The following is a 12132-nucleotide window of genomic DNA, read 5'->3' as shown; positions in this document are numbered from 1 at the left end:
CGCCTGTGGAGGCTTCGTTTGTGTGGGATGCTCACCAAGGTGCCCTTCAGGACAATGCACTCAAACGGCATTAAGCATAGTGTGTGAACACGTAGTTTGCTTGAGAGCTGCCTGTCAGCCTGATGGTGTGTGAAGTCAGTGAGCCAAATGGAGTTGTTCTCCCACAAGAACCACTCGGCTGATTCTTCTTCAATATGCAATTCAGCAACATGCAGTGTTGCTTGATGGAATTAGCTCTTACAGCCACATCTGCTTCTAGAGCCTTTGTATTTAGGGCTAGCTGAAAAGGGCTTTGGCGCTGAAGTGGTTTCTGAATGTGGAGTTGGTGGCGTGTGAAACCCGCCTGTGGAGCCTTCGTTTGTGTGGGATGCTCACCAACCTGCGCTTTAGGACAATGCACTCAAACGGCATTAAGCATAGTGTGTGAACACGTAGTTTGCTTGAGAGCTGCCTGTCAGCCTGCTGGTGTGTGAAGTCAGTGAGCCAAATGGAGTTGTTCTCCCACAAGAACCACTCGGCTGATTCTTCTTCAATATGCAATGCAGCAACATGCAGTGTTGCTTGATGGAATTAGCTCTTACAGCAACATCTGCATCTAGACCCTTCGTATTTAGGGCTAGCTGAAAAGGGCTTTGACGCTGAAGTGGTTTCTGAATGTGGAGTTGGTGGCGTGTGAAACCCGCCTGTGGAGCCTTCGTTTGTTTGTGATGCTCACCAAGCTGCCCTTCAGGATAATGCACTCAAACGGCATTAGGCATAGTGTGTGAACACGCAGTTTGCTTGAGAGCTGCCTGTCAGCCTGATGGTGTGTGAAGTCAGTGAGCCAAATGGAGTTGTTCTCCCACAAGAACCACTCGGCTGATTCTTCTTCAATATGCAATTCAGCAACATGCAGTGTTGCTTGATGGAATTAGCTCTTACAGCAACATCTGCGTCTAGAGCCTTTGTATTTAGGGCTAGCTGAAAAGGGCTTTGGCGCTGAAGTGGTTTCTGAATGTGGAGTTGGTGGCATATGAAACCCGCCTGTGGAGCCTTCGTTAGTGTGGGATGCTCACCAAGCTGCCCTTCAGGACAATGCACTCAAACGGCATTAGGCATAGTGTGTGAACACGTAGTTTGCTTGAGAGCTGCCTGTCAGCCTGATGGTGTGTGAAGTCAGTGAGCCAAATGGAGTTGTTCTCCCACAAGAACCACTCGGCTGATTCTTCTTCAATATGCAATTCAGCAACATGCAGTGTTGCTTGATGGAATTAGCTCTTACAGCAACATCTGCATCTAGAGCCTTTGTATTTAGGGCTAGCTGAAAAGGGCTTTGGCGCTGAAGTGGTTTCTGAATGTGGAGTTGGTGGCATGTGAAACCCGCCTGTGGAGCCTTCGTTTGTGTGGGATGCTCACCAAGCTGCCCTTCAGGACAATGCACTCAAACGGCATTAAGCATAGTGTGTGAACACGTAGTTTGCTTGAGAGCTGCCTGTCAGCCTGCTGGTGTGTGAAGTCAGTGAGCCAAATGGAGTTGTTCTCCCACAAGAACCACTCGGCTGATTCTTCTTCAATATGCAATTCAGCAACATGCAGTGTTGCTTGATGGAATTAGCTCTTACAGCCACATCTGCTTCTAGAGCCTTTGTATTTAGGGCTAGCTGAAAACGGCTTTGGCGCTGAAGTGGTTTCTGAATGTGGAGTTGGTGGCGTGTGAAACACGCCTGTGGAGCCTTCGTTTGTGTGGGATGCTCACCAACCTGCGCTTTGGGACAATGCACTCAAACGGCATTAAGCATAGTGTGTGAACACGTAGTTTGCTTGAGAGCTGCCTGTCAGCCTGCTGATGTGTGAAGTCAGTGAGCCAAATGGAGTTGTTCTCCCACAAGAACCACTCGGCTGATTCTTCTTCAATATGCAATTCAGCAACATGCAGTGTTGCTTGATGGAATTAGCTCTTACAGCAACATCTGCATCTAGAGCCTTTGTATTTAGGGCTAGCTGAAAACGGCTTTGGCGCTGAAGTGGTTTCTGAATGTGAAGTTGGTGGCATGTGAAACCTGCCTGTGGAGCCTTCGTTTGTGTGGGATGCTCACCAAGCTGCCCTTCAGGATAATGCACTCAAACGGCATTAAGCATAGTGTGTGAACACGTAGTTTGCTTGAGAGCTGCCTGTCAGCCTGATGGTGTGTGAAGTCAGTGAGCCAAATGGAGTTGTTCTCCCACAAGAACCACTCGGCTGATTCTTCTTCAATATGCAATCAGCAACATGCAGTGTTGCTGGATGGAATTAGCTCTTACAGCAACATCTGCGTCTAGAGCCTTTGTATTTAGGGCTTGCTGAAAATGGCTTTGGCGCTGAAGTGGTTTCTGAATGTGGAGTTGGTGGCATGTGAAACCCGCCTGTGGAGCCGTCGTTTGTGTGGGATGCTCACCAAGCTGCCCTTCAGGACAATGCACTCAAACGGCATTAAGCATAGTGTGTGAACACGTAGTTTGCTTGAGAGCTGCCTGTCAGCCTGATGGTGTGTGAAGTCAGTGAGCCAAATGGAGTTGTTCTCCCACAAGAACCACTCGGCTGATTCTTCTTCAATATGCAATTCAGCACCATGCAGTGTTGCTTGATGGAATTAGCTCTTACAGCAACATCTGCGTCTAGAGCCTTTGTATTTAGGGCTAGCTGAAAACGGCTTTGGCGCTGAAGTGGTTTCTGAATGTGGAGTTGGTGGCATGTGAAACCCGCCTGTGGAGCCTTCGTTTGTGTGGGATGCTCACCAAGCTGCCCTTCAGGACAATGCACTCAAACGGCATTAAGCATAGTGTGTGAACACGTAATTTGCTTGAGAGCTGCCTGTAAGTCTGATGGTGTATGAAGTCAGTGAGCCAAATGGAGTTGTTCTCCCACAAGAACCACTCGGCTGATTCTTCTTCAATATGCAATTCAGCAACATGCAGTGTTGCTTGATGGAATTAGCTCTTACAGCCACATCCGCGTCTAGAGCCTTTGTATTTAGGGCTAGCTGAAAATGGCTTTGGCGCTGAAGTGGTTTCTGAATGTGGAGTTGGTGGCGTGTGTAACCCGCCTGTGGAGCCTTCGTTTGTGTGGGATGCTCACCAAGCTGCCCTTCAGGACAATGCACTCAAACGGCATTAAGCATAGTGTGTGAACACGTAGTTTGCTGGAGAGCTGCCTGTCAGCCTGATGGTGTGTGAAGTCAGTGAGCCAAATGGAGTTGTTCTCCCACAAGAACCACTCGGCTGATTCTTCTTCAATATGCAATGCAGCAACATGCAGTGTTGCTGGATGGAATTAGCTCTTACAGCAACATCTGCGTCTAGAGCCTTTGTATTTAGGGCTAGCTGAAAAGGGCTTTGGCGCTGAAGTGGTTTCTGAATGTGGAGTTGGTGGCGTGTGAAACCCGCCTGTGGAGCCTTCGTTTGTGTGGGATGCTCACCAAGCTGCCCTTCAGGACAATGCACTCAAACGGCATTAAGCATTGTGTGTGAACACGTAGTTTGCTTGAGAGCTGCCTGTCAGCCTGATGGTGTGTGAAGTCAGTGAGCCAAATGGAGTTGTTCTCCCACAAGAACCACTCGGCTGATTGTTCTTCAATATGCAATTCAGCAACATGCAGTGTTGCTTGATGGAATTAGCTCTTACAGCAACATCTGCGTCTAGAGCCTTTGTATTTAGGGCTAGCTGAAAGTGGCTCAGGCACTGAAGTGGTTTCTGAATGTGGAGTTGGTGGCATGTGAAACCCGCCTGTGGAGCCTTCGTTTGTGTGTGATGCTCACCAAGCTGCCCTTCAGGACAATGCACTCAAACGGCATTAAGCATAGTGTGTGAACACGTAATTTGCTTGAGAGCTGCCTGTCAGCCTGATGGTGTGTGAAGTCAGTGAGCCAAATGGAGTTGTTCTCCCACAAGAACCACTCGGCTGATTCTTCTTCAATATGCAATGCAGCAACATGCAGTGTTGCTTGATGGAATTAGCTCTTACAGGCACATCTGCGTCTAGAGCCTTTGTATTTAGGGCTAGCTGAAAACGGCTTTGGCGCTGAAGTGGTTTCTGAATGTGGACTTGGTGGCGTGTGAAACCCGCCTGTGGAGCCTTCGTTTGTGTGGGATGCTCACCAACCTTCGCTTCAGGACAATGCACTCAAACGGCATTAAGCATAGTGTGTGAACACGTAGTTTGCTTGAGAGCTGCCTGTCAGCCTGATGGTGTGTGAAGTCAGTGAGCCAAATGGAGTTGTTCTCCCACAAGAACCACTCGGCTGATGCTTCTTCAATATGCAATTCAGCAACATGCAGTGTTGCTTGATGGAATTAGCTCTTACAGCAACATCTGCGTCCAGAATCTTTGTATTTAGGGCTAGCTGAAAAGGGCTTTGGCGCTGAAGTGGTTTGTGAATGTGGAGTTGGTGGCATGTGAAACCCGCCTGTGGAGCCTTCGTTTGTGTGGGATGCTCACCAAGCTGCCCTTCAGGACAATGCACTCAAACGGCATTAAGCATAGTGTGTGAACACGTAGTTTGCTTGAGAGCTGCCTGTCAGCCTGATGGTGTGTGAAGTCAGTGAGCCAAATGGAGTTGTTCTCCCACAAGAACCACTCGGCTGATTCTTCTTCAATATGCAATGCAGCAACATGCAGTGTTGCTTGATGGAATTAGCTCTTACAGCCACATCTGCGTCTAGAGCCTTTGTATTTAGGGCTAGCTGAAATGGGCTTTGGCGCTGAAGTGGTTTCTGAATGTGGAGTTGGTGGCATGTGAAACCCACCTGTGGAGCCGTCGTTTATGTGGGATGCTCACCAAGCTGCACTTCAGGACAACGCACTCAAACGGCATTAAGCATAGTGTGTGAACACGTAGTTTGCTTGAGAGCTGCCTGTCAGCCTGATGGTGTGTGAAGCCAGTGAGCCAAATGGAGTTGTTCTCCCACAAGAACCACTCGGCTGATTCTTCTTCAATATGCCATTCAGCAACATGCAGTGTTGCTTGATGGAATTAGCTCTTACAACAACATCTGGGTCTAGAGCCTTTGTATTTAGGGCTAGCTGAATACGGCTTTGGCGCTGAAGTGGTTTCTGAATGTGGAGTTGGTGGCATGTGAAACCCGCCTGTGGAGCCTTCGTTTGTGTGGGATGCTCACCAACCTGCGCTTCAGGACAATGCACTCAAACGGCATTAAGCATAGTGTGTGAACACGTAGTTTACTTGAGAGCTGCCTGTCAGCCTGATGGTGTGTGAAGTCAGTGAGCCAAATGGAGTTGTTCTCCCACAAGAACCACTCGGCTGATTCTTCTTCAATATGCAATTCAGCAACATGCAGTGTTGCTTGATGGAATTAGCTCTTACAGCCACATCTGCGTCTAGAGCCTTTGTATTTAGGGCTAGCTGAAAACGGCTTTGGCGCTGAAGTGGTTTCTGAATGTGGAGTTGGTGGCATGTGAAACCCGCCTGTGGAGCCTTCGTTTGTGTGGGATGCTCACCAAGCTGCCCTTCAGGACAATGCACTCAAACGGCATTAAGCATAATGTGTGAACAAAGTAGTTTGCTTGAGAGCTGCCTGTCAGCCTGATGGTGTGTGAAGTCAGTGAGCCAAATGGAGTTGTTCTCCCACAAGAACCACTCGGCTGATTCTTCTTCAATATGCAATTCAGCAACATGCAGTGTTGCTTGATGGAATTAGCTCTTACAGCAACATCTGTGTCTAGAGCCTTTGTATTTAGGGCTAGCTGAAAACGGCTTTGGCGCTGAAGTGGTTTCTGAATGTGGAGTTGGTGGCATGTGAAACCCGCCTGTGGAGCCTTCGTTTGTGTGGGATGCTCACCAAGCTGCCCTTCAGGACAATGCACTCAAACGGCATTAAGCATAGTGTGTGAACACGTAATTTGCTTGAGAGCTGCCTGTAAGTCTGATGGTGTATGAAGTCAGTGAGCCAAATGGAGTTGTTCTCCCACAAGAACCACTCGGCTGATTCTTCTTCAATATGCAATTCAGCAACATGCAGTGTTGCTTGATGGAATTAGCTCTTACAGCCACATCCGCGTCTAGAGCCTTTGTATTTAGGGCTAGCTGAAAATGGCTTTGGCGCTGAAGTGGTTTCTGAATGTGGAGTTGGTGGCGTGTGTAACCCGCCTGTGGAGCCTTCGTTTGTGTGGGATGCTCACCAAGCTGCCCTTCAGGACAATGCACTCAAACGGCATTAAGCATAGTGTGTGAACACGTAGTTTGCTGGAGAGCTGCCTGTCAGCCTGATGGTGTGTGAAGTCAGTGAGCCAAATGGAGTTGTTCTCCCACAAGAACCACTCGGCTGATTCTTCTTCAATATGCAATGCAGCAACATGCAGTGTTGCTGGATGGAATTAGCTCTTACAGCCACATCTGCGTCTAGAGCCTTTGTATTTAGGGCTAGCTGAAAATGGCTTTGGCGCTGAAGTGGTTTCTGAATGTGGAGTTGGTGGCGTGTGAAACCCGCCTGTGGAGCCTTCGTTTGTGTGGGATGCTCACCAAGCTGCCCTTCAGGACAATGCACTCAAACGGCATTAAGCATTGTGTGTGAACACGTAGTTTGCTTGAGAGCTGCCTGTCAGCCTGATGGTGTGTGAAGTCAGTGAGCCAAATGGAGTTGTTCTCCCACAAGAACCACTCGGCTGATTGTTCTTCAATATGCAATTCAGCAACATGCAGTGTTGCTTGATGGAATTAGCTCTTACAGCAACATCTGCGTCTAGAGCCTTTGTATTTAGGGCTAGCTGAAAGTGGCTCAGGCACTGAAGTGGTTTCTGAATGTGGAGTTGGTGGCATGTGAAACCCGCCTGTGGAGCCTTCGTTTGTGTGTGATGCTCACCAAGCTGCCCTTCAGGACAATGCACTCAAACGGCATTAAGCATAGTGTGTGAACACGTAATTTGCTTGAGAGCTGCCTGTCAGCCTGATGGTGTGTGAAGTCAGTGAGCCAAGTGGAGTTGTTCTCCCACAAGAACCACTCAGCTGATTCTTCTTCAATATGCAATGCAGCAACATGCAGTGTTGCTTGATGGAATTAGCTCTTACAACAACATCTGCGTCTAGAGCCTTTGTATTTAGGGCTAGCTGAAAACGGCTTTGGCGCTGAAGTGGTTTCTGAATGTGGAGTTGGTGGCATATGAAACACGCCTGTGGAGCCTTCGTTAGTGTGGGATGCTCACCAAGCTGCCCTTCAGGACAATGCACTCAAACGGCATTAAGCATAGTGTGTGAACACGTAGTTTGCTTGAGAGCTGCCTGTCAGCCTGATGGTGTGTGAAGTCAGTGAGCCAAATGGAGTTGTTCTCCCACAAGAACCACTCGGCTGATTCTTCTTCAATATGCAATGCAGCAACATGCAGTGTTGCTGGATGGAATTAGCTCTTACAGCCACATCTGCGTCTAGAGCCTTTGTATTTAGGGCTAGCTGAAAATGGCTTTGGCGCTGAAGTGGTTTCTGAATGTGGAGTTGGTGGCATGTGAAACCCGCCTGTGGAGGCTTCGTTTGTGTGGGATGCTCACCAAGCTGCCCTTCAGGACAATGCACTCAAATGTCATTAAGCATAGTGTGTGAACACGTAGTTTGCTTGAGAGCTGCCTGTCAGCCTGATGGTGTGTGAAGTCAGTGAGCCAAATGGAGTTGTTCTCCCACAAGATCCACTCGGCTGATTCTTCTTCAATATGCAATGCAGCAACATGCAGTGTTGCTTGATGGAATTAGCTCTTACAGGCACATCTGCGTCTAGAGCCTTTGTATTTAGGGCTAGCTGAAAACGGCTTTGGCGCTGAAGTGGTTTCTGAATGTGGACTTGGTGGCGTGTGAAACCCGCCTGTGGAGCCTTCGTTTGTGTGGGATGCTCACCAACCTTCGCTTCAGGACAATGCACTCAAACGGCATTAAGCATAGTGTGTGAACACGTAGTTTGCTTGAGAGCTGCCTGTCAGCCTGATGGTGTGTGAAGTCAGTGAGCCAAATGGAGTTGTTCTCCCACAAGAACCACTCGGCTGATTCTTCTTCAATATGCAATGCAGCAACATGCAGTGTTTCTGGATGGAATTAGCTCTTACAGCCACATCTGCGTCTAGAGCCTTTGTATTTAGGGCTAGCTGAAAATGGCTTTGGCGCTGAAGTGGTTTCTGAATGTGGAGTTGGTGACGTGTGAAACCCGCCTGTGGAGCCTTCGTTTGTGTGGGATGCTCACCAAGCTGCCCTTCAGGACAATGCACTCAAACGGCATTAAGCATAGTGTGTGAACACGTAGTTTGCTTGAGAGCTGCCTGTCAGCCTGATGGTGTATGAAGTCAGTGAGCCAAATGGAGTTGTTCTCCCACAAGAACCACTCGGCTGATGCTTCTTCAATATGCAATTCAGCAACATGCAGTGTTGCTTGATGGAATTAGCTCTTACAGCCACATCTGCGTCCAGAATCTTTGTATTTAATGCTAGCTGAAAAGGGCTTTGGCGCTGAAGTGGTTTGTGAATGTGGAGTTGGTGGCATGTGAAACCCGCCTGTGGAGGCTTCGTTTGTGTGGGATGCTCACCAAGCTGCCCTTCAGGACAATGCACTCAAACGGCATTAAGCATAGTGTGTGAACACGTAGTTTGCTTGAGAGCTGCCTGTCAGCCTGATGGTGTATGAAGTCAGTGAGCCAAATGGAGTTGTTCTCCCACAAGAACCACTCGGCTGATTCTTCTTCAATATGCAATTCAGCAACATGCAGTGTTGCTTGATGGAATTAGCTCTTACAGCCACATCTGCTTCTAGAGCCTTTGTATTTAGGGCTAGCTGAAAAGGGCTTTGGCGCTGAAGTGGTTTCTGAATGTGGAGTTGGTGGCGTGTGAAACACGCCGGTGGAGCCTTCGTTTGTGTGGGATGCTCACCAACCTGCGCTTTAGGACAATGCACTCAAACGGCATTAAGCATAGTGTGTGAACACGTAGTTTGCTTGAGAGCTGCCTGTCAGCCTGCTGGTGTGTGAAGTCAGTGAGCCAAATGGAGTTGTTCTCCCACAAGAACCACTCGGCTGATGCTTCTTCAATATGCAATTCAGCAACATGCAGTGTTGCTTGATGGAATTAGCTCTTACAGCAACATCTGCATCTAGACCCTTCGTATTTAGGGCTAGCTGAAAAGGGCTTTGACGCTGAAGTGGTTTCTGAATGTGGAGTTGGTGGCGTGTGAAACCCGCCTGTGGAGCCTTCGTTTGTTTGTGATGCTCACCAAGCTGCCCTTCAGGATAATGCACTCAAACGGCATTAGGCATAGTGTGTGAACACGTAGTTTGCTTGAGAGCTGCCTGTCAGCCTGATGGTGTGTGAAGTCAGTGAGCCAAATGGAGTTGTTCTCCCACAAGAACCACTCGGCTGATTCTTCTTCAATATGCAATTCAGCAACATGCAGTGTTGCTTGATGGAATTAGCTCTTACAGCAACATCTGCATCTAGAGCCTTTGTATTTAGGGCTAGCTGAAAACGGCTTTGGCGCTGAAGTGGTTTCTGAATGTGGAGTTGGTGGCATATGAAACCCGCCTGTGGAGCCTTCGTTAGTGTGGGATGCTCACCAAGCTGCCCTTCAGGACAATGCACTCAAACGGCATTAAGCATAGTGTGTGAACACGTAGTTTGCTTGAGAGCTGCCTGTCAGCCTGATGGTGTGTGAAGTCAGTGAGCCAAATGGAGTTGTTCTCCCACAAGAACCACTCGGCTGATTCTTCTTCAATATGCAATTCAGCAACATGCAGTGTTGCTTGATGGAATTAGCTCTTACAGCAACATCTGCATCTAGAGCCTTTGTATTGAGGACTAGCTGAAAACGGCTTTGGCGCTGAAGTGGTTTCTGAATGTGGAGTTGGTGGCATGTGAAACCCGCCTGTGGAGCCTTCGTTTGTGTGGGATGCTCACCAACCTGCCCTTCAGGACAATGCACTCAAACGGCATTAAGCATAGTGTGTGAACACGTAGTTTGCTTGAGAGCTGCCTGTCAGCCTGCTGGTGTGTGAAGTCAGTGAGCCAAATGGAGTTGTTCTCCCACAAGAACCACTCGGCTGATTCTTCTTCAATATGCAATTCAGCAACATGCAGTGTTGCTTGATGGAATTAGCTCTTACAGCCACATCTGCTTCTAGAGCCTTTGTATTTAGGGCTAGCTGAAAACGGCTTTGGCGCTGAAGTGGTTTCTGAATGTGGAGTTGGTGGCATGTGAAACACGCCTGTGGAGCCTTCGTTTGTGTGGGATGCTCACCAACCTGCGCTTTAGGACAATGCACTCAAACGGCATTAAGCATAGTGTGTGAACACGTAGTTTGCTTGAGAGCTGCCTGTCAGCCTGCTGATGTGTGAAGTCAGTGAGCCAAATGGAGTTGTTCTCCCACAAGAACCACTCGGCTGATTCTTCTTCAATATGCAATTCAGCAACATGCAGTGTTGCTTGATGGAATTAGCTCTTACAGCAACATCTGCGTCTAGAGCCTTTGTATTTAGGGCTAGCTGAAAACGGCTTTGGCGCTGAAGTGGTTTCTGAATGTGAAGTTGGTGGCATGTGAAACCTGCCTGTGGAGCCTTCGTTTGTGTGGGATGCTCACCAAGCTGCCCTTCAGGATAATGCACTCAAACGGCATTAAGCATAGTGTGTGAACACGTAGTTTGCTTGAGAGCTGCCTGTCAGCCTGATGGTGTGTGAAGTCAGTGAGCCAAATGGAGTTGTTCTCCCACAAGAACCACTCAGCTGATTCTTCTTCAATATGCAATCAGCAACATGCAGTGTTGCTGGATGGAATTAGCTCTTACAGCAACATCTGCGTCTAGAGCCTTTGTATTTAGGGCTTGCTGAAAATGGCTTTGGCGCTGAAGTGGTTTCTGAATGTGGAGTTGGTGGCATGTGAAACCCGCCTGTGGAGCCGTCGTTTGTGTGGGATGCTCACCAAGCTGCCCTTCAGGACAATGCACTCAAACGGCATTAAGCATAGTGTGTGAACACGTAGTTTGCTGGAGAGCTGCCTGTCAGCCTGATGGTGTGTGAAGTCAGTGAGCCAAATGGAGTTGTTCTCCCACAAGAACCACTCGGTTGATTCTTCTTCAATATGCAATGCAGCAACATGCAGTGTTGCTTGATGGAATTAGCTCTTACAGCAACATCTGCATCTAGACCCTTCGTATTTATGGCTAGCTGAAAAGGGCTTTGACGCTGAAGTGGTTTCTGAATGTGGAGTTGGTGGCGTGTGAAACCCGCCTGTGGAGCCTTCGTTTGTGTGGGATGCTCACCAAGGTGCCCTTCAGGACAATGCACTCAAACGGCATTAGGCATAGTGTGTGAACACGTAGTTTGCTTGAGAGCTGCCTGTCAGCCTGATGGTGTGTGAAGTCAGTGAGCCAAATGGAGTTGTTCTCCCACAAGAACCACTCGGCTGATTCTTCTTCAATATGCAATTCAGCAACATGCAGTGTTGCTTGATGGAATTAGCTCTTACAGCAACATCTGCGTCTAGAGCCTTTGTATTTAGGGCTAGCTGAAAATGGCTTTGGCGCTGAAGTGGTTTCTGAATGTGGAGTTGGTGGCATGTGAAACCCGCCTGTGGAGCCGTCGTTTGTGTGGGATGCTCACCAAGCTGCCCTTCAGGACAATGCACTCAAACGGCATTAAGCATAGTGTGTGAACACGTAGTTTGCTTGAGAGCTGCCTGTCAGCCTGATGGTGTGTGAAGTCAGTGAGCCAAATGGAGTTGTTCTACCACAAGAACCACTCGGCTGATGCTTCTTCAATATGCAATTCAGCAACATGCAGTGTTGCTGGATGGAATTAGCTCTTACAGCAACATCTGCGTCCAGAATCTTTGTATTTAGGGCTAGCTGAAAAGGGCTTTGGCGCTGAAGTGGTTTGTGAATGTGGAGTTGGTGGCATGTGAAACCCGCCTGTGGAGCCTTCGTTTGTGTGGGATGCTCACCAAGCTGCCCTTCAGGACAATGCACTCAAACGGCATTAAGCATAGTGTGTGAACACGTAGTTTGCTTGAGAGCTGCCTGTCAGCCTGATGGTGTGTGAAGTCAGTGAGCCAAATGGAGTTGTTCTCCCACAAGAACCACTCGGCTGATTCTTCTTCAATATGCAATGCAGCAACATGCAGTGTTGCTTGATGGAATTA

Source organism: Ochotona princeps, chromosome 16 (genome assembly GCF_030435755.1).
Source record: "Ochotona princeps isolate mOchPri1 chromosome 16, mOchPri1.hap1, whole genome shotgun sequence".
NCBI classification, from domain to species: domain Eukaryota; kingdom Metazoa; phylum Chordata; class Mammalia; order Lagomorpha; family Ochotonidae; genus Ochotona; species Ochotona princeps.
This window is presented reverse-complemented; position numbering follows the sequence as displayed.